This window comes from Ranitomeya imitator, chromosome 2 (genome assembly GCF_032444005.1).
Source record: "Ranitomeya imitator isolate aRanImi1 chromosome 2, aRanImi1.pri, whole genome shotgun sequence".
Classification (NCBI taxonomy): domain Eukaryota; kingdom Metazoa; phylum Chordata; class Amphibia; order Anura; family Dendrobatidae; genus Ranitomeya; species Ranitomeya imitator.
The window spans coordinates 562,587,724-562,605,828 of NC_091283.1; the positions used below are offsets into that span (position 1 = coordinate 562,587,724).

An 18,105-nucleotide genomic window follows, 5' to 3' on the forward strand; every position below is an offset into this window, starting at 1 on the left:
TAGTATGGTGTTATTACCCAAGGGACTCCCCCCCCCCCCCCCCCGCTAAATGTTTACTATCTAACCACCATATTAAGGAAGCTAGGACTTCCTGCGGCAAGGTTATCTTTGATTCGAGGTGGCCAAGAAGTTGTTTCTCCTCCCGAAGAATTTGATGTTGCAGCATCCGGGTATGGTATTGTGCCCACTGGACAGCTGGAGTACACGAAGAAGGGATCCTACCAAGGACATTCCTTCTCTCAGGGACATTCGAGGTTTATCAATCGCAGCAGTTACTTTATTTTTTATCAGTGATATTTTTAACTGAGGGAGTAGACATCTGTGTTTTGTAGAATCTAGATGAAACCCTAAAATACTTCTGGAGGGAAAGTGGGATAAGTCTGGATTTTTTGAAGTTGATGATCCAGCCCAGATCCTGTAAAGATTAACCCTGCTGTTCTATTGGTCAAAAATGACCGACTTTGAACTTCAATATTCTTTAAAATATTCAAGATGCGGCTCTGAAACCCGTGGCCGACCGACCCATCCTCATTTAAGTCAATCAACCACAAGTTTCAGAACCGCATCTTGAACACCCCAAAAAATACCAAAGTTCAAAATAGGTCTCCCCAGACCGAACAGAACAGCAGGGTTAAACAGTGTAAGGTAAGCGTTTAGCACACTGAACAGTCGAGTTTCCGACAACTAAAAAGTCATCCATGTAGGGGATGATTAAGGTGTCTTTTTGATGAAGGTAGGCCATCACCTCTAACATCACTTTGGTGAAGATCCTTGGTGCCATAGATAGGCCAAAGGGCACGGCCATGTACTGAAATTGATGGATCTCCCACTCGAGTGTTAAGGTACCGTCACACTCAGCAACGCTGCAGCGATATAGACAACGAGCCGACCTAAACTAGATCGCTGGAGCGTCGTTGTTTAGGTCGCTGTAGAGACGTCAAACACAGCAACTCCAGAACGATGCAGGAGAGATCCAGTGACGTAACGGCGACTCACTTCTCGTTCTCGCTGGTTGTTAGCTCCATGTCAAACAGCCGGAGTGTACCGATCCGACACACATCTATGGGCCCTATGCTCATTGCTGGTATCGTTGCTTTTGATGTCAAACATGACGATACACGCCGACCTGGCGACTAAATAAAGTTCTGGACTTCTAGCTCCGACCAGCGATGGCACAGCGGGATCCAGATCGCTGCTGCGTGTCAAACACAACGAGATCGCTATCCAGGACACTGCAACGTCACGGATTGTTGTCGTTCTCTTTGCAAAGTTGCTGAGTGTGACCAGGGCTGCCACTAGAAATTTCGGGGCCCCATACTGGCAAAATTTTCGGGGCCCCCTTGAAACTCCGCCCAGGCTCCACCCCAGCCCCGCCTCCAGGCTCCACCCCTTGAACTGTCCACAGTCCCACCGCTCTCTCTTGGAAAATCTCCACTTCTCACCTATCACACATTGACAGTTCCCATCACCAGATCACACATATAGCCGGCAGCTTTTGTTTTGGCCAAAAGATTTTTAAAGCCGCCACCATAACACGGTAGACACTTTTGGCCGGGCCCTACTCTACTGTAACCTACTAAATATTTGTTAAAATATGCAATACAATTTAGGTATATTTTTATTTATTTTTCAATTTTTAAAATGACCTATAATACTACATACAAGGAACAAATACCACCGCACTATGACCAGATGACATTACCACCACAGTGATCGAATAATATAAAATACAAGGAACAAATACCGCTACACCATGACCAGACCGCATATAACCACAAATGACTGAATACTACAATACTGATCAGTAATAAAAAAAAAACCACAATACTATCACCAGCAGTCGAATTATACACAGGAGATCTGTAATTAGTATGCAGTGTCTGTGTACAGGTAATACAGTGATCACCGGTGACATTATACACAGGAGCTCTGTATATAATGTATAGGTAATACAGTGATCACTGGTGACATTGTACACAGGACCTCTGTATATAGTATACAGTGTATAGGTAACACTGACTCACCAGTGACGTCTATAGGTGAAGTCCTTCATCTTTCATCCAGCACAGACCGCCATCACTTCATCCAGCCAGGACTCGTCTCTGCAGGAAATAAAACAGTTATCTCGAGTTCCGCTTGTAGAACACATTACTTAATTTTCCCAACTTCTACATTACACCACATGAAGAAGGCAACATAGTATCACTCTACACAGTAACAGGACCTCCCCCCCATTTAAAACAGTATACTCAAAAAATAAAATAAATACATCACTGCAATAATAATATCCCTTAATTAGCCCCTATGGTAATATTCGCCATCCTAGCCCCCGTGTGTCTCATTCCAGGCTCCAGCCATATGTTCTCCCATCCTGCCCTCATGGGTATCCATTCTGCCCCATATGATCTCCCCATCCTGCCCCATCTGTCTCCATCGTATCCATTCTGCCCCATCTCTGTCCAGCACTCTGCCCCATCTCTGCCCAGCACTCTGCCCAGCACTCTGCCCCATCTCTGCCCAGCACTCTGCCCCAGCACTCTGCCCCATCTCTGCCCAGCACTCTGCCCAGCACTCTGCCCAGCACTCTGCCCAGCACTCTGCCCCATCTCTGCCCCATCTCTGCCCAGCACTCTGCCCCATCTCTACCCAGCACTCTGCCCCATCTCTGCCCAGCACTCTGTCCCATCTCTGCCCAGCACTCTGCCCCATCTCTGCCCAGCACTCTGCCCCATCTCTGCCCAGCACTCTGCCCCATCTCTGTCCAGCACTCTGCCCCATCTCTGTCCAGCACTCTGCCCCCCCCGTGTCCAGCTTTACTGCCCCCCGGCCCCCACCCTGTGTCCATCTTTACTGCCCCCCGGCCCCCACCCTGTGTCCATCTTTACTGCCCCCCGGCCCCCACCCTGTGTCCATCTTTACTGCCCCCCGGCCCCCACCCTGTGTCCAGCTTTACTGCCCCCGGGCCCCCACCCTGTGTCCAGCTTTACTGCCCTGGGCCCCCACCCTGTGTCCAGCTTTACTGCCCCCCGGCCCCCACCCTGTGTCCAGCTTTACTGCCCTGGGCCCCCACCCTGTGTCCAGCTTTACTGCCCCCCGGCCCCCACCCTGTGTCCAGCTTTACTGGCCCCCGGATCCCCCCCCCCCCCCCGCATCGCCGCTCTCAAAAAAACAAAAAAGTTCTACTTACCTGCCGCGCTCCTCTCTCCACGCAGCAGCCCCCTCTGCTCACCGGGCCCCATACGCCAGTCACGGCTGTAGTGCCCTGATGGCGGCCCTGAGTGTGACGGTACCTTTACTGCGACCCTGAAGTATCTTTGGTATCTGTTATGGATAGGGAGATGGTAATATGCATCTTTTAAATCAATACCCCCATCTTACAGTTTGGAAAAAGGAGCTTAATGGTGGATCTAATGGATTCCATTTTAAATGTATGGTTTCGAATAAATGTATTAAGCTTTTATAGATTTATAATTGTTCTAAATGAACCATCGGGCTTAGGGATTAGAAATAATGGAGAGTAGAACCCGCTACCTTCTTGTCCCTTTGGAACTTTAACTAAGACTTTTTTATCTACTAGACTTTGCATTTCAAGTTCAAGGCCTCTTTGCTGTATCGGTGAGCTGAGGTTTGTTATAATAAATGAGTCGTGGGGAATTTGGAGGAATTCTATCTTAATTCCTTCTTTGATGATACTCAAAATCCACGAACTTGATGTTATTTTTTCCCATTGTGGGAAGAATAATTTTAGTCTACCCCCAACTGGGGTGACCGGTATTTCAATATTTATTATCTCTGCGGAAGGTGGGTCCCTTAAACATAGTACCCCTCTGCTTTTCTTCTTTCGTGGCCCACCATGCTGGTCTTTCACTCTGTCTCCTTTTCCCGAATGGTCTCCTTCTGAAAGTCTTCCTATAGAAAGGAATTGATGGGTCAGGGAACACTTTTTTCCTTTCTTTTGCCTTTTTGAGGATATCATCTAGGACTTTTCCAAAGAGAAACTCACCCTCACATGGGATAGTGCAGATCTTTGTTTTCGACTGCGTGTCCCCTTTCCAACTCTTCATCCATAAGGCTCGACTGGCATTATTCACAAGACCTGCTGATCTTGCTGCAAGGCGTAGTGCATCAGCTGATGCGTCAGCCCCTCTAATTAATGGTATAGCATCCCACAATTTTTGTCTAGAGATGGTTTGCTCAATTTATTGATCTAATTGATCATTCCTGATGAGCATGGATCTAGCGGTGCATGTACTGGCAATTGCCGGCTTAAATATACCTGTGGAAGCTTCCCATGATCTCTTTAGGGTATGTGCACACGTTGCGGATTTTGCTGCGGATCCGCAGCTGCTTCCCATGCGTTTACAGTTCAATGAAAACTTATGGGATTACATTCCGCAGCATGTCACTTCTTTCTGCGGATTCCGCAGCGGTTTTACAACTGCTCCAATAGAAATCCGCAGTGGTAAAATCGCAGTGAAAACCTCAGAAAAACCGAGATAAATCCGCAGCGGTTTTCCACTGTTTATCAAATCTGCTGAAATCCGCTGCAGAAAAATCCACAGTGGACCCAGAATACGTGTGCACATACCCTTAATGATGACTCTGCTTTCCGGTCAAGAGGATCAGAAAGTAGGCCTGCATCCTCAACCAGTAAAGTGGATTGTTTTGAAGTGGAAGCCACCGCTGCGTCCACTTTAGGGATTTTAGTCCAGATCATTAGTTCATCATCACTAAAAGGATATTTTCTCTTGGAGGCTGATGGGAGGAAACTTCTCTGGTCCTGCTTTTCCCATTCTCTTTTTATTAATGCCTTAAAAGCCGGGATTACTGGGAAAGCTCTCCTTTTCCTCTCCGCTAACCCAGCAAACATTATATCTTGCGTGGTCTGATCATCTTTTGTTTCTTTACAACCTATTGTGCTTCCGATTGATTTTACCAAATTATCTACTCCTTCAAGTGGAAAACATGATCGACCCTCAATATCTGACGGTGATGAAGATGAGGATGATGCGTGTGAGGAGTCCGAGTCCACAATTTGATTATTATCGGACTCAGAACTGGACGCTACTTTTCTTTCGCTACTTTTTTTTTTTTTAAGGGGTGCGCTGGATTGGGTAATGGCTTGCAATTCTTCTCTGATTATGGCCCGTATATCCATAACTGACATAGATGAACTTTGCATGGTTTCACTAATGCACTGCTTACAGAGCTTTTTGGGGTAGGAATCTGAGAGAGGCTGATCGCATAAAGCACAATGCTTATGCATCGACTTTTTCTTCTTTTTGGCCTGGGGGGGCGGGGGGGGGGGGGGGAATATGGCAAAACATAGTATCAGCTTAATAGGTAGAGAGTCAACAGTCATCCAGTGAAGCTTTTCCGGTACCGGATCAGGTGGCCGAAGCGCAGTCCCGGATCTAGAGTCCGCTGTATCACTTTTACGGCTGACATCTAAGGACCTCCTGCTGGCTGAGTCTCCTGCTGGGTCCACCGTCTTGCCTGGGGATGACATGTTGCATCGCCGTGTGCCCACAACAATTCCCCTTTTATAAGCCACTTCTGCCAGATACGGGGTTTTTTTTTTAGCGCGGTATACTGCGCATGCGCCTACCGCGCTTTCCTGCAGAGCGTCAGTGAGACCGGGCGGCCTCCCCCGGACCGGGTCCTCACTGTATCCGACAGATGAGGGGGGAGCCATCTAACGGAAACTCCCCAGACGCTGCATCTGGACCGCAACCCCTACCGTTCCTGCAGAGACCGCACAGGCGGATGCCCTGGCCCAGGTATGTGTCTGCTGAGATTATCCTGAGGTTCCCCTAGGAACAGGAAACCTAAACTGAGGAGGAGAGGCGGACAATCCCTTTTATTCTCTTCTGTAGGTTTCATGTTCCTTGGGGCGGATCCCTCTCTCTCCAGTGGGTGCTGTTGTGGCGAAGGGTAAAAAAATGGATCTGTTACAAGAAAAGTTTGTAAACCCTCTAATGTATAGGGAGATATGGCCAGGAGCATTCAGGGGACATATTTCCCCCATACTTCCTTTCCTCTACAATATGAATTAGGTGACATCATGAAAGGGAAGCAATAGTTTCAGGGAAACAGTGAGATGGATTGGGGGAGCAAACAGGATAACCACAGATACCAAGCTATCTTCATAGAGGACATCATGAATTTATGCCTATTAGTGATGAACGAACGTGCTGGGATAAGGTGTTATCTGAGCATGCTCAGGTGCTAACCGAGTGTCTTCTGCGTGCTCGAATAATATGTCTAGCACTAATACTAAAGGTACCGTCACATTAAGCGACGCTGCAGCGATATAGGCAACGATGCCGATCGCTGCAGCGTCGCCGTTTCGTCGCTGGAGAGCTGTCACACAGACAGCTCTCCAGCGACCAACGATGCCGAAGTCCCCTGGTAACCAAGGTAAACATCAGGTTACTAAGCGCAGGGCCGCGCTTAGTAACCTGATGTTTACCCTGGTTACCATTGTAAATGTAAAAAAAAAAAAAAACAGTACATACTTACATTCTGGTGTCTGTCCCCCGGCGTCAGCTTCCCTACACTGTGTCAGCGCCGGCCGGCCGTAAAGCAGAGCGGTGACATCACCGCTGTGCTTTACGGCCGGCCGGCGCTCACAGTCAGTGAGGGAAGCTGACGCCAGGGGACGCGACAGACACCGGAATGTAAGTATGTAGTGTTTGGTTTTTTTTTACATTTACAATGGTAACCAGGGTAAACATCGGGTTACTAAGCGCAGCCCTGCGCTTAGTAACCCGATGTTTACCCTGGTTACCTGTGAAGACATCGCTGAATCGGCGTCACACACGCCGATTCAGCGATGCCTGCGGGAGATCCAGCGACGAAATAAAGTTCTGGCCTTTCTGCTCCGACCAACGATGTCACAGCAGGATCCAAATCGCTGCTGCGTGTCAAACACAACGATATTGCTATCCAGGACGCTGCAACGTCACGGATCGCTAGCAATATCGTTGTTAAGTTGTTCAGTGTGAAGGTACCTTAATAACAGTATTTGTGGAGCACCCACCTGTTGAACAATGTTCGCCCTATGGTACGTGGATACATGGCCCCACAATAGTATCCAATTATTTGATATATGGATATAAGATTCCCCATGACTAAACAGTTTTGATTTGACCAAGGGTCAATTAGGGACATAGAGGGATAGTCCTCGGTGAACGGGTGCGCAAATTGCGTAAACCCTAGCCTAAGGTGCCAATGGATCTATAGGGACTAACAGGTGTATTTTATGTTCAACTTGGGTGGGCTGTAAATCCATTTCTGTAGTAGTGTATATATCTTTTTTTTTTCTTTTTTTTTTTTTTTTTTAATATGTCCTATACATATGGGGAGTGTGTATTTAACAAATAAATATATGGTATACTTTTTGGGCAATTGTTAGATAATTTGACTATCCCTTATTAAAATCAAACGGTGAGCCTCCTGGCTGATAGGGCAGCATGAGTGACTACTGCATGTGACTGCTACAGCCAATCATGTACAAGACAGCTGAGACCAGTGATTGGCTGCAGCGGTGACGATACCATACCTGCTGCCCTGTCGACGAAAACCGAGAGCAACCAAAAGGCAGCTCTAAATCAGAAGACGGAAAGTAAGGCTGATTCTTAATTTCACATAACCGAAACCCGAGTATAAATATGTAACCATGAAAAACTCCTTTAAGTGAGTAAAATTGGGCAAGTATCCGGGAGCCACCACTACTGACATGTCAGTTTTGCAGATGCTTCTCCGGGGAAGTAGTACATACTCTAGTCGCCTGTATTGTAGCCATATTTTGTCACACACAATCCTCAGCACAATTATAATCCTACTGACCCAGCCATATATGATGCTCTTTAGTCCAGGTCATGAGACAGTAATATGGATGAGACATCATGCATGGGTCCCAGAGGTCATGTAACCCCTTTTCTCTCCTACAGCATCGCTACAATGCAACATTTAGGTACACTATACGGACGAAAGTATAGGGACATGCCTCTTAAAGGGAATGTGTCAGCGGGTTTTTGCTACCTCATCTCAAAGCAGCATGACTTAGGCAAAGAGAAGCTGAATCCAATAATATAATATCACTTCGATTACTGGGTGTACCAGTTCTGACAGTTTTTAGCCTTAGCATGAAACAAAGCTGAGAAAGCTGCCCCCACCCCCACCAGGCTCTATATGTACATAGTCTATAAACAGTGAGCTGCTAATCACAGAAGGGGGCGTGTCAGACTAGCAGCCCATGTGCTCATCAGACTTGGCAGTGATTATGTCCTAGTGACAAAGACTTCACTGTAAGTAAACAACTGTACACAGCTTAATATGTGTCATATCATTAAATTCTGTGTTTTAACCCCTACCTCATGTTGTCCTCAGATTTCGTACCAAAAACCTGCTGATAGATTTCCTTTAAAATCACTGAATTCAAATGTTTAATTCAACCCAATTGTCACAGGTGTATAACATTCATCCCCTTCCCATGCTGTCAGCCTTTACTAAGATTTGAGAAAGAATGCCTCAATTCAAAGAGCTCAGCTAATTCGAGTATGGTCCTGTAATAGGAACAAGTCTGTTTGTGTAATTTCTTCTAAATATCCCCCCAATAACTGAGTGGTAGTATTATAAAGTGGATCAGTTAAAAGGAGTATTCCATCTCCAAGATCCTACCCCAATATGTAGTAGGTGTAATAAAAATATTAGCAAATCAGAATAACTATACTACATTTCTAATTGGAGGTATTGGCTATGTCTCTTTCCTCATGTTCAGGTGTTTCAGGACCTTAGGTATCTAGCTACCTGGCTGTCACTATATGAGTGCTCATAACCATGGATACTGAAGGCTCCGCAATACCTGCACATGAGGAAAGAGACAAAGTGAATATAAAAAACTATGTTATATTTCTAATGGAGGTATTTGCTTATATTATTACACCTACTACATATTGTGATAGGATCTTGGAGATGAGAATACCCCTTTAAGGATCCACAGCATCTCAGCCATGATGTGGAAGACCACAAAGTTACTGTTACGACTCTTGTCAGGTGTCCCAGAACCAAGGGTTCCTTCCCTGTCCCCAATGCTAGGGGCGCCCTAGCTCGTCCTGTTCCTCAGATTACTTCTGATGGTGAAGACGCCATGAGCCACACACCTTGCCTTAGCTCCTGAATCCGCCCACAGTCTGTACCCTTCCCCACCCAGGAAACACGGGAGTAGTAGTGTACTGTAATAGACCAACCAGACTAACAAGATAATATAAACAGGGATAAACGAAAATACCAATCATACAAATATACTCACAAAAACAAGAGGTATATAAGGGGGAGTGGAGGATGGGGTAAAACCAAAGTAGGATACAAAGAAGGGGAATTATCACACACTCAAAACCTAGCAACAGTGTTGTGAATTCTGTGGCAGAGCTCCCTCCTTTGTGGTACTTCGGCTGGTTCTCTCTGTGAGCTTCCGTTGGTGGAGGAAAGTGGTACTGCGGCTTCTGAGTTTCCTTCCTCAGGTGATGTGGTGAAGTCGTTAGGTGCTGCTCTATTTAACTCCACCTAGTGCTTTGATCCTGGCCTCCAGTCAATGTTCTAGTATTGGACCTGTTTCCTCCTGGATCGTTCCTGTGGCCTGCTGCTCTGCATAGCTAAGTTCCTCTTTGCTATTTGTTTGATGTTTTTTTCTGTCCAGCTTGTCTATTTGTTTTTTTCTGCTTGCTGGAAGCTCTGGGACGCAGAGGGTGTACCTCCGTGCCGTTAGTTCGGTACGGAGGGTCTTTTTGCCCCCTTTGCGTGGTTCTTGTAGGGTTTTGTGTTGACCGCAAAGTTACCTTTCCTATCCTCGCTCTGTTCAGAAAGTTGGGCCTCACTTTGCTAAATCTATTTCATCTCTACGTTTGTCTTTTCATCTTAACTCACAGTCATTATATGTGGGGGCTGCCTTTTCCTTTGGGGTATTTCTCTGAGGCAAGGTAGGCTTATTTTCTATCTTCAGGCTAGCTAGTTTCTCAGGCCGTGCCGAGTTGCATAGGGAGCGTTAGGCGCAATCCACGGCTGCATTTAGTGTGGTTGGAGAGGATTAGGGATTGCGGTCAACAGAGTTCCCACGTCTCAGAGCTCGTTCTTGTTTTTTGGGTTATTGCCAGGTCACTGTATGTGCGCTGACCTCTATGTCCATTGTGGTACTGAATTACCTTTCACAACACAACAGTCACAGATAAACACACTAAATGCCTTCTTCAACAACCTCCAGCCATGCAGCATAAGCTACTCTGACAAAGAGTGCCAGCCAGGACCCAGATTATATAGGAGATGGGAGTGACTAACAGTGAACAGCTGAGCCTTAATGCAGGAAAGCTTCCAGGAGCTCTCAATTAGAGTTGAGTGAATTTGCTCGGCTTCCCTCTTATTCGCCAAGCTATAACGCTTGCCGAATAAGCTGCAGAGGATACCCGGCTTCCTAGATCGTGCCAGCTGATCGGTGCCGCAGCTGCATGTGTTGCGGCCTTGTGACAGTCAGGACACATACATGGAGAGCCTGTTTATTGGTTTATAGAATACGGAGAACTTAATTTCTCTATCTTCTCTATTCTCTGTGTCTGCTGCTATCGGACTGCAGACCAAGGTTTCACAGAGAATTATCCAATCATCAGATGCACTCACAGCATGAGAAAACAAACAAAAAAATTGCACATCTGCACTGCCCCATAGAATATTGGGCCAAGTGCTATCCTATAAAACATCAGATAGCACTCAGACGTGTTATACACTCGTATGAGTGAGCCCTGAAAGGAAGTCTTAAAGGGCTGTATCACCACTCGGCACAGGGTGACGGCACTAATCTTAGACTGGACAACCTGATTCAGAATACCAAGACATTTTGGACAATTGTATGCTTTCAGCTACGTGGGAACGTTTCTGTTCCACCATTACTGTGCCCCTGCACAATGCAAGGTCCATAAAAACATGGCTGGGGGGGGGGGGGAACGAGTTTGGTGTGGAAGAACTTGACTGACCTAAACCAACACTTTTGGAATGAATAAGACCAGGGTCACACTTGCGAGAAACTCGCACCTCAATACCCGACACTGCCGTCAGCACTCGGGACCTGAGTGTGTGGCTGCATGTATTCCTATGTAGCTGAACGCTCTTGTCTGAGTGCCAGAGGCAGTGCCGGGTATTGATGCGCGAGTTTCTCGCAAGTGTGACCCCGGCCTAAGAATGGAGAACTTGTTAGTACTTTCATGCACATATCTCATTAGATTTTTTCTTACCCTGCAGCTATCCTGCCAGCATTATGGCAGCACTCTATTTATGCATATTTTTTGTCCTTTTTCAGACTTTGTGTTCTTTTTTTAAAGCATCTGTTTTTGTCCCAGATATAGTTGCTGGTAATTTGTTTTCTTTCTCTCACCTTACGATGCCCCCTTTTTGGGTTCACGTTCTCAATTTTTTCATTTTTTTCATTTTTCCATATATTTTTTTTCATTTTTTTCATATTTTATACTTCTTCTTTTGATTTTTTATCTCCATGAAACCCTTAGGTAGATATCATACTATATTATGATCCTAGAGGACATTGCTCACATTGCTTGTATCACACTTCCTTGGATGTCTTATAGAAGTGTCTATGATGGCCATTTTTGGTACAATGTATCTGTTTATACATTATCATATGGACCTAGGAATGTTATAGTTTTTCTATTTATGCACAATTCTATTTGAATAAGCAATGTTACAACTTTGCCCATATACGCCATAAGTTGAAACTGTTCCTAGGTTTTCTATATGTTAGAATATATTTTATTGCATGTCTTTCTCATGTGATATTGTATGTCTAAATCAGGACGTTGCTTTTTTGCCTGAATTTAAGGCATGTATTTATTTATTGTTTGATTTTGACTGTTTATGTTTTTCAATCCTAGTCTGAGGAAGGTCTAAGTTACAGACCGAAACGTTATATATGAATTTGGGATTGCACTGGAATAAAACTTTTTTGCAGACGATTTTGAGTGCCGGATTTTTTTGACATATACATATAAGGGAGTGGTATCCCTCTCCGAGCACCTCCTGGTTACAGAGTGACGTGCATTATATTTTATAAGAATGGAGATTGTGACCCAGGACGTCTCCTCCAACATCAGTGTCTGACCTCACAAATGTTCTTCCCACAAACGCTCTCGAAAATCTTGGAAAAAGCCTTCCCAAAAGAGTGGAAGTTGTTATATCAGCTAAGGGGGACACTTCTCAATATTAAGAACTATGGATTTAAAATGGGATGTCAAATGCTCCATGTAGGTGTCCCAATACTTTTGGCCATGTAGTGTAGTTTAGCCAACATTTACCCACTGTGCATGGCCACCTAAACCGTGGCTGACTCATGCAAGTGGCAAGCATGGGACACCCAACACACACGGTAGTTCCAGCACTTCTCATAAGCTGAAGGCTTCTACTACCAGACCGTTTTGCCTTCAGAAATTCTGATATTACATTATACTTCATAACTATCCCCATAGCAATAAAGCGCATCACCCAACATAAGTCACAGGCTGAGGAAAAGCCGAAGCCATATGCTCCCTTCATAGACAGATCACGAAAATCCCAGACAGCTTCTGTTAAATAAGTTATCACACCTCGTCGTCAGGGTGCGGTCAAATCTTTGGAGGGGGGGGTCCTTTGCAACAGATTTCTAAAGCCATATTCCCTCCAGCTCCAACAAAGAAGGCAGAGCTGGGGCATAAGGTGGAGTTGCGGGGTCCGCTCATCACATTCAGAACAAGTGGCGACGATCACTGATCTTACACCAGCAAGGACTGGATTCATGAAGATCCATGAGCCTCTTGATGAGTCGAGAGCATCTGCTCCAAAACCCTCCTCAACAAGACCCGGTGAGAGAATCGTCAGTCTTCGCGGACTGCCTCCATGATCTATGGAGCTGTTTACATGGCTGTTTTATGATCTGACTCATGAATCAAGATTCACTCAAACAAGTCTATGGATCTGTGAAAATGATAGAAATCCCAAGGATGGCATCAGCGTGCCGCACAAGATCCCATTGTAATCCATTGAGAAGATTTCTAACTTATCTCTTTTTTTTCATACGAGAAAATCACTGATGAAACAACGATGGTAAAAACTGACACTGGAGAAACACAGACCATTTTTTACATACAAGAAAATTACGATGTCTGAATGAGGCCTTAAAAGTTCATTTCTGCATAAAAATTTGCTTAGGAAAAGCGTAGTGACGACACCTCTGATGGCCGTAATGACGGCCACATTGGTAGCCACTCAGCTTTTCATCATGCAATAACTAAAAGAGGATTTATGTTTAAAGGGAACCTGTCATCCCCCCCACCCCCCCAGGCATTTGTAACTAAAAGAGCAAACTTATGCTGCACTAATGCTGCATTCTGACAAGGTGGTTCTTTTAGTTCGGGTCCCTGGCACTGCTGCGATAATCGTTTTTGAAATTTGTCCCTCATACCTGTGAAATCTTCCCGGGGGGCAGGTCTTTCCCCCCTAATCCAGACGCCTCACAGCCGTCACTCATGGCCTCTGCGCGCCGCCTCCTTCTCTTCCTTCAGTAGCGTCCCCAGTGCCTGCGCTGTTATTTTTTTTTTTTCGGACATGCGTAGTTGCGCTGCCCTTTGAACTTACAGCGCAGGTGCCGGGGACGCTACTGAAGGAAGAGGTGGCGCCCGGCGCGCAGAGGCCATGGGTGACTGCTGTGAGGCGTCTGGATTAGGGGGAAAGACCTGCCCCCCAGACAATTTCACGGTATGAGGGACAAACTTCAAAAGCGATTACCGCAGCAGTGCCAGGGACCCGAACTAAAAGAGCCACCTTGTCAGAATGCAGCACAAGGTGGCTGTTTGAGTTACAAACGCGTCGGGGGGTGACAGGTTCCCTTTAAAGGTATTTATTTATGGGGAAAAGACTGCTGTATACACGCGCGATGTAACATACATACTGCAGGTCCTATAATCGCCCCTCCAATGCAGGTTATAACATGGTATAAGAGGACCACCGATAGGGAGACTGCCCAAGTCCACGTCGTGATCCGAGACAAACAAGTGCTAATCAATACACAGGCTCTCGGGATGGATGGTGGGAAGAGTTTTATAACTTACTACTCCAACCTTTGGTTTAACCTCATCACCACCCAGCCCGTGCCGTATACACGCTTATACATTAAGAGGAAATAGAGCAGAAGAGACACAAAGGACGAGCGGCAGGATGTAGAGAAGGAGGATTGGGCGAGCAGGATGCAGCTGACACATCGGTGTAATGCAACCACCAGCAACTATTACCATGCTCGTCTTTAGGGAACTAACTACTAATCGGCTGAAAACGCCATGGCCTATATAGGCAGCGAGTGTGACAGGCAGACACAGCAGAAGTATGGAGAGACCGGCCATACAGCTCCAATGTACAGACCTTGTGATGTACACCAATACATATACTGTACCTATCATCAGAACAGAGATCCCAGCACAAGTACCGATCTCTGCCAGACAAGCAGAATACAGGCTGCCCTCTCCACCAGCCAGGTAGAACACAGGCTGCCCTCTCCACCAGCCCAAGTAGGAACCGATCTCTGCCGGACAAGCAGAATACAGGCTGCCCTCTCCACCAGCCTAAGTAAGCCCAAATCTCTGCCGGACAAGCAGAATACAGGCTGCCCTCTCCACCAGCCTAAGTAAGCCCAAATCTCTGCCGGATAAGCAGAATACAGGCTGCCCTCTCCACCAGCCTAAGTAAGCCCCAATCTCTGCCAGACAAGCAGAATACAGGCTGCCCTCTCCACCAGCCTAAGTAAGCCCCAATCTCTGCCAGACAAGCAGAATACAGGCTGCCCTCTCCACCATCCTAAGTAAGCCCCAATCTCTGCCAGACAAGCAGAATACAGGCTGCCCTCTCCACCATCCTAAGTAAGCCCCAATCTCTGCCAGACAAGCAGAATACAGGCTGCCCTCTCCACCATCCTAAGTAAGCCCCAATCTCTGCCAGACAAGCAGAATACAGGCTGCCCTCTCCACCAGCCTAAGTAAGCCCAAATCTCTGCCGGATAAGCAGAATACAGGCTGCCCTCTCCACCAGCCTAAGTAAGCCCCAATCTCTGCCAGACAAGCAGAATACAGGCTGCCCTCTCCACCAGCCTAAGTAAGCCCCAATCTCTGCCAGACAAGCAGAATACAGGCTGCCCTCTCCACCATCCTAAGTAAGCCCCAATCTCTGCCAGACAAGCAGAATACAGGCTGCCCTCTCCACCATCCTAAGTAAGCCCCAATCTCTGCCAGACAAGCAGAATACAGGCTGCCCTCTCCACCATCCAAAGTAAGCCCCAATCTCTGCCGGACAAGCAGAATACAGGCTGCCCTCTCCACCAGCCTAAGTAAGCCCCAATCTCTGCCGGACAAGCAGAATACAGGCTGCCCTCTCCACCAGCCTAAGTAAGCCCAAATCTCTGCCGGATAAGCAGAATACAGGCTGCCCTCTCCACCAGCCTAAGTAAGCCCCAATCTCTGCCGGACAAGCAGAATACAGGCTGCCCTCTCCACCAGCCTAAGTAAGCCCCAATCTCTGCCGGACAAGCAGAATACAGGCTACCCTCTCCACCAGCCTAAGTAAGCCCAAATCTCTGCCGGATAAGCAGAATACAGGCTGCCCTCTCCACCAGCTTATACAGAATACTATAAAAACAATACTTCCGAATATAAACTAAAAGATCCACCCACCCCCACCCAAAAGAGAGAAAAAAAAAGTTTGAAATAAGTGTCTCCCAGCCAGTAATGCAGTGATGACATCATATTCCCTCTGTGGCCATGATGATGTCATCAGTGCACAACATAAACATGGGAGTTGTAATATTTACCAGAGTACATTCTATCTCAGTGGGGGCTGACTCACGGGGGTCTCCTCCAGCCAGATGAGCCCGTTCGGCTAGGATGTGAGCATACGTAAGCTTTTCGGTCCATACTCCCCTCTATGATAACGGGATTGGTTCCTATAAGCCAGGCTATAGGACCGGCTGTATGGAGCTGATCTCAGAACTGAACGCACGTGATCGGCCAGACACTTGGCTGATAACAGGAAGCAATAGACGCCCAGCTAGCCCAGAGTCCGGGCAGTAAGTGAGAGTCCAGAGGCCAGTGCCGTCCGTGACACAAGCAGGACCCCGGTACACGGCGAGGACACGCCCCGCACACGGCGCACTCACCTGGGCGCACTCCGCTGCTCCCTCCACGCTTCCCGTCCTCTCACTCCAGAACAAACACACTTTCTGGGCGTGGCTGCAGCGAGTCAGCTGGGTGGGCGTGGTTAGAGGCTGACACAAAATGCGGAAGTTAACGGGGAGACACGTGGGCGGGTAGCGAGTCCTGACTGGAGTCTGAAGCTGGGGCAGCGGTGTGCTGTGAGGCGCGGTGTGCTGTGAGGCGCGGTGTGCTGTGAGGCGCGGTGTGCTGTGAGGCGCGGTGTGCTGTGAGGCGCGGTGTGCTGTGAGGCGCGGTGTGCTGTGAGGCGCGGTGTGCGTGTCCGCGGCTCCTGGCTCCTTCCTGTGCTGCCCGGACAGTAAACTTCCCACGGTTCGGTCTGTGCCTGTTTACACTGCGGGGGCGGCTCCGAGTTCCGGGGCTTGTCTGGACTCGTGGCTTTGGAAGTTCCATCAGAAGAAATCCAATACTGGGGGCAGCTGGTCCAGGCAGGAGAGAGACAAAGAACGTGCAGCAGGAGAACAGTTTTCACTTCAAGCTCAGTGTAAAGGGTCACGGTATACAGCTGTACGACTTGTGAAGGAAGCATGGCAAGTGTGGCTAAAAGGAGAAGGAACCCTGTCGTCCAGATTAACTAGAGCTCACCTTATAGCTCACACTGACCGGAGAAACAATACACTGCTGTGTGTAGTGTCTTATAACTAGTGATGAGCGAATACACTCGTTACTCGAGATTTCTTGAGCATGCTCGGGGGTCCTCCGAGTATTTTTTAGTGCTCGGAGATTTAGTTTTCATCACCTCAGCTGAATGATTTACATCTGTTAGTCAGCTTGATTACATGTGGGGATTCCCTAGCAACCAGGCAACCCCCACATGTACTTATGCTGGCTAACAGATGTAAATCATTCAGCTGCGGCAAGAAAAACTAAATCTCCGAGCACTAAAAAATACTCGAAGGACCCCCGAGCGTGCTCAAGAAATCTCGAGTAACGAGTATATTCACTCATCACTACTTATAACGGTGACGGTTTTGGAACGGTAAGCTGAACGGTTATGAGAAGATTTCTGATTTCTGATAGACCCGAGGGTGCCAATCATCCATTCGTGCTGTCTGTCAGACCTGAGGCCGCCATTCAGCCATTCATGCTGTCTGTCAGACCCGAAGCTGCCTTTCATCCATTCCTGCTGTCAGACCTGAGGCCACCATTCATCCATTCATGCTGTCTGTCAGACCCGAAGCTGCCTTTCATCCATTCATGCTGTCAGACCTGAGGCCGCCATTCATCCATTCATGCTGTCTGTCAGACCCGAAGCTGCCTTTCATCCATTCCTGCTGTCAGACCTGAGGCCACCATTCATCCATTCATGCTGTCTGTCAGACCCGAAGCTGCCTTTCATCCATTCCTGCTGTCAGACCTGAGGCCACCATTCATCCATTCATGCTGTCTGTCAGACCCGAAGCTGCCTTTCATCCATTCATGCTGTCAGACCTGAGGCCGCCATTCATCCATTCATGCTGTCTGTCAGACCCGAAGCTGCCTTTCATCCATTCATGCTGTCAGACCTGAGGCCGCCATTCATCCATTCATGCTGTCTGTCAGACCCGAAGCTGCCTTTCATCCATTCATGCTGTCAGACCTGAGGCCGCCATTCATCCATTCATGCTGTCTGTCAGACCCGAAGCTGCCATTTATCAATTCATGCTGTCTGTCAGACCTGAGGCCGCCATTCATGCTGTCAGAGCCGGGGCCAGAGATGTATCTAGGTTTCCTGGCACCAGGGACAAAAATTCAGTTTGGCGCCCCCCACACCAAAGCATATATGCGATTTGCACACTTAGCCACATGCCGATGTGCTGCTCTCCCCAATTCAATG

General features: G+C 47.4%; 1 protein-coding gene across 2 annotated transcripts in view; it reads right to left on the reverse strand.

Moving 5' to 3' along the window:
• The window catches only part of RHBDF2 (rhomboid 5 homolog 2), a 125,939-nt gene extending 109,606 nt beyond the window's left edge, over nucleotides 1-16,333 (reverse strand). The window contains exon 1 of one of the 2 annotated variants that reach the window (XM_069752090.1): nucleotides 16,235-16,333. The gene's annotated coding sequence lies outside the window, so the exon portion shown is untranslated. The remainder of the gene's footprint in view (nucleotides 1-16,234) is intronic. The other variant, XM_069752089.1, reaches the window with a different exon arrangement.
• Nucleotides 16,334-18,105: the final 1,772 nt, after the last annotated feature.